The 4,515-nt window shown below is 47.7% G+C and overlaps 1 protein-coding gene across 1 annotated transcript in view; it reads right to left on the bottom strand.

The window, feature by feature from the left end:
* LOC121936659 (dnaJ homolog subfamily B member 2-like) overlaps positions 1-2,932 on the bottom strand; it is a 30,397-nt gene extending 27,465 nt beyond the window's left edge. Inside the window, 1 exon segment of the mRNA XM_042479108.1 lies at positions 2,801-2,932. The gene's annotated coding sequence lies outside the window, so the exon portion shown is untranslated.
* Positions 2,933-4,515: the final 1,583 nt, after the last annotated feature.

Raw genomic sequence — 4,515 nt, 5'->3', positions numbered from 1 at the left:
TTCATAGCCCCATTAAATCAATGGCTGAACAGTCAGTTAACACAGTAAATCTAGTAAACAAGTAATGATGGCAAATCTCACTAATTCAATTGGCCTACTCTAGTTGAGTTTTCAAACAGGATTTGGACCTAAATGTCCCTCATTCCCTCAAGAGACCCAAATCAAAACTGAGAAACATGTCAGAGTCGCTCCATTTGAGCTGTGGCTCTTTCCCCAAGGCCATTTCCAATACTCTGGGGCTATGCAAAGCATCCCAAATGCAGTGGAAAGTCTCCCACTGTCCCTGTGCACCCTGCTTGTAACTGCAGCATGCCCTTCCCTCAACAACATCAGCCAGATATGCTTCCAGGCCAAACTCTGGGGTCACCAAGCAGCTCCAAAGAACACTGGCAACCCAATGGACCACATCAACTCCCCATAACTAGCAAGGAAAGGAGGAGGAACCTTCCATGCTGTGTTGTGTGCAAATTCAAGTTTCACAAATTTGATCACCTCCTTACTCCCTTCCCCAAAGTGCATTGTAAACATTGTGCTGCTGAAATTTCACCAGATCAAAAGGAGAAAGGGAGGAGGAGGAAAGAAAGGAATGCGGCAGCACCTTTAAAACTAACCAGTTTTTATTTTAGCCCAAGCTTTCATAGACAGAAACCTACTTCTGATGTAGTAGAGTGATATTAAAGCCTTGGTGGTGGAGTGGTTTGAATGTTGGACTAAGACTCTGGAGAACTGGGTCCTAATCCCAGTTTGTCCATGAACCCCACTGTGTGGTCTTCTTGGGCAAGTCACACTCTCTCAGCCTCAGAGGAAGAAATCTGCCAAGAAAACCCCATGATACAGTCGCCTTAAGGTCAAGATAAGTCAGAAATGATTCGAAGGAACAAACCAACAAAGCATATTTATACAATTGTGGGAGTAGAATCAAATGTCATAGGATCTAGAAAAAATGCCAATTGTATCCCTTACTCTACATTTTCAAAGGGCTGTGCAAGGTGATACAGGTCTTTTACATCTTTACTGTGCTCTGTTAGTACAGACGTGTGAAAGCAACAAACCAGTTTAAAGATGCTGCCACATTCCTTTCTTCCTCTCCAGCCTTCCTTTTTTTCTTTTCTTTTTTTACAACTGCAGGAGATTAGCAGGGCTACTTCTTTGAAAAGGAGCCAGCCTGCTGTTGTGCTTTGAGCGTTGGATTCTGACTCTGGAGACTAGGGTTTGAATCCCAGCTCAGCCATGGAGACCCACTGGGTGACCTTGGGCAAGTCACACTCTCTCAGCCTCAGAGGATGGCCATGGGGGGGGGGAACCCTATGAAGAAACCAGCCAAGAAAACCCCACAATAGGTTCACCTCTTTAGGGTGGCAATAAGTCGGTAACAACACGAAGGCACACAACAACAAACTTATTTGAAATCCTCACCAGAGCAGTTCTTTTTTTTCTTGTCCAATTCCTGGCAGAGAGGCAAGGGTCTATTGAAAATAAGTCTTTACTCTTGCAAGGAGTGGGGTTTTAACAGGGGAAAGAAACCACCATTTTCTCCCCTCCCACCAATGTCACTTTGCACTGGTTAAACACTACTGAAATGTTAGGCATTGACTCCCCTGCTTTCCTACGCCTCTTGGGAATCCTGTGGGTTGTTGTTTCCTCCAGATTCATCCAAAGGCCTCCCTTTGGGCTTTGGGCCCTGAGCTGCCCTTGCTTGGATCTCCCCCCCCCCTTTCAGTCCCAGGCTAGCAGTGATGGCCTTGCTGCTTCTGGAGCCTTCTCTCCTGGGCCGGACAGCGCAAACCCAGCCCCAGCCGCCCTCCCAGCACCCTTGCATCACAAAGGCATTTTTCACTTGCATTTTATGTATTAGTTTGTTTTATTTATTTATTTTCAGTTTGGGAAAGAAAAAAACACCCCCCCCCCATCCTCCCAGGAGGGTGCAGCAGCACTGTTGCAAGAATGCAGTCACTTCAATGGCTTCTCCTTGTTGTTGTTATTGTTGTTGTGTGCCTTCATGTCATTTCTCTGACTTTAGGGGCTCAGGGTGGCCAGACACGTCTTCCTTTCCCTCCAGGCCATGTCCTCCATGTCCGCCTTCTGTCCAGGAAGAATTCCCAAATGTCCTCCATTTGGAGCAGGGCTAAGAAGCATGAATTCATATTTACAGAAGTGTTTTTTTGCTTTTGTTTGGGAATGTCCTATATAACACAAGACATTCCCAAACAAAAGCTAAAAACACTCCTATGAGAATATGAATTGTATAGGTGGCTATATAGTCAGAGTGACTGGATGTCCTCCTTTCCCTCTAGGCCACGTCCTCCATTTGCGCCTTCTGTCCAGGAGGAATTCCCCAATGTCCTCCCATTCTGAGCATCACTTAAGACGCATGGATTTTATTCTTCTATTTATTTGAGCTTTTATTGTGGCCCTATCCTCCCTTTGACTCTGGATGTTGCGGTGCCTGGTCCTCCTTGGCGGTGAGGACACCTCTGATCCTGGCTCTCAAAGGATGCCCCTTTATTTCCCCTTCCCCCCGTTGCAAAATCCCAATCTCTCCGCATTTGCTTTTTTTGCAGACCTAGATATAGCTATAAAAGGGGTCGGTGGGTGGGCAGAGGGAGCAAGCGGGGGCCTCCCAACCTACCCCCCCACCCAGAAAGCAAGCTCTGCAGCATGCAAGGGGACCAGCCGTCCTCCTTTCCTCAGGCCTTGTCCTCCGTGTCCTCCTTCTGTCCAGGAGGGATCCCCAAATGTCCTCCATGGGGAGCAGGGCTAAGAAGCCTGGGTTGATCTTCCTTTCTGTTTGGAGACCTACCTCACCACTCCAGGAGGCTTCCTCCGGCTTGGAGCATGGCCCACTACCGGCCACAGGGATCCTCCGCTGTCAAAGGGAAAGGAGGCAGGCAAGGAGGCAGGCAGGACAGTGGCAGGCTCCGCAGAGGGACAGAGGCTGCGGCCAATAGAACGCCTGGCTCCATTGTGACGCCACAATCTCGCACTTTGAACTGGTGAGGTAAGGCAGAGAGAGAAAGAGAGAGAGAGAGAGAGAGAGAAGCCTTGGTCCAGGCGGCGCTGGAAGGCTCTGGACAAGGCACGCCTTTCCCAGCTTGTCTCAGCTGCACCGCAGGCAGCTTCTTGACCCCTGTTTTCACTGCCATGGCTCCATGCTGTATGCAGGGTCCTCTTGCATATGTCCCTACCTTTGTAGGAATATATAACATAGGAATGCCCTATACTGTATAGGACATCCCCAAACAAAAGCTAAAAACACTATAAATTCATGCTTCTTAGGCTCCAAATGGAGGGCATTTGGGAAGTCCTCCTGGATAGAAGGCGGAAATGTAGGACATGGCCTGGAGGAAAAGGAGGGCATCCAGTCACCCTGACTTTATAGCCACCTATAAAATATACACAATCATCCTGCATATGTCCCTACCTTTCAGTCCAGGATGAATTCCCAAGCTCTTTTCTAGAATCTCTTTTTCTGTAGCTTGCATCCATGGTTCTGGGTCCTGTTCTCTGAAGCAGCAGAAAACAAGTTTGCTCCATCCTCAGTATGACATCTCTTCAAATATTTAAACAGAGCTATCGTGTCCATATTGGGCACAATGGAGATCACGTCAATTGTTCTGCCACCAGTTCTCTGTGACGTTGTTGTTAGCCACCTTTGAGTCAATCTCAACCCATGGCTACTCTGTTGGTGAGACATCTCCAAGACCCCTGGTCCTCCACTGCTCTGCTTAGTTCCTGCAAATTCAAACCCATGACCTCCTTAATAGAGTCCATCGAGCATGTGGCCTTCCTCTGAAGGCTAAACCACTCAGTGTGGTGGTGTGGTTTGAGCGTCAGGCTACAACTCTAGTGAGCAAGTCAGAATCCCTGTTCGAGCATAAAAACCCACAGGGTGGCAAGTCACACTGTTTCAGCCTCAGAGGGTGGCAATGGAAATCCCCTTCTGAAGAAGCTTGCCAAAAAAAACCCTATAATAGAATCATAGAGTTGGAAGAGACCACAAGGGCCACCCAGTCCAACCCCATGGCATGCAAGAAATCTCAATCAAAGCATCTCCAGCATATGGCCATCCAGCCTCCACTTAAAGACCTCCAAAGAAGGAGACTTCCCTACTGTCCGAGACTAAACATCTCCAGCTCCCTAAGTTCCTCATAGGGCATGGTTTCCAGCCCTTCACCATTTCAGTCACCCTCCTTTGGACACACTCCAGTTTCTCCACATCCTTTTTTAATTGTGGTGCCAGAACTGGACACAGTATTCCAGGTGGGGCCTGACCAAAGCAGAATACAGTGGCACTATTACCTCTCTTGATCTAGACACTATACTTCTATTGATGCAGCCTAAAATTGCATTGGCCTTTTGTGGCCAGTTGACTCATGTTCAATTTGTGGTCTACTTGGACTCCTAGATCCCTTTCACACATAATTTCTTTAAGCCAGGTGTTCCCCATCCTATATCTGTGCATTTCATTTTTCCGCCCTAAGTGCAGTACCTTACATTTCTCCATGTTGAATTTCA

This window comes from Sceloporus undulatus, chromosome 1 (genome assembly GCF_019175285.1).
Source record: "Sceloporus undulatus isolate JIND9_A2432 ecotype Alabama chromosome 1, SceUnd_v1.1, whole genome shotgun sequence".
NCBI classification, from domain to species: domain Eukaryota; kingdom Metazoa; phylum Chordata; class Lepidosauria; order Squamata; family Phrynosomatidae; genus Sceloporus; species Sceloporus undulatus.
The sequence above is the reverse complement of the archived record's forward strand: the minus strand, read 5'-3'. Positions and strand labels throughout refer to the sequence as shown.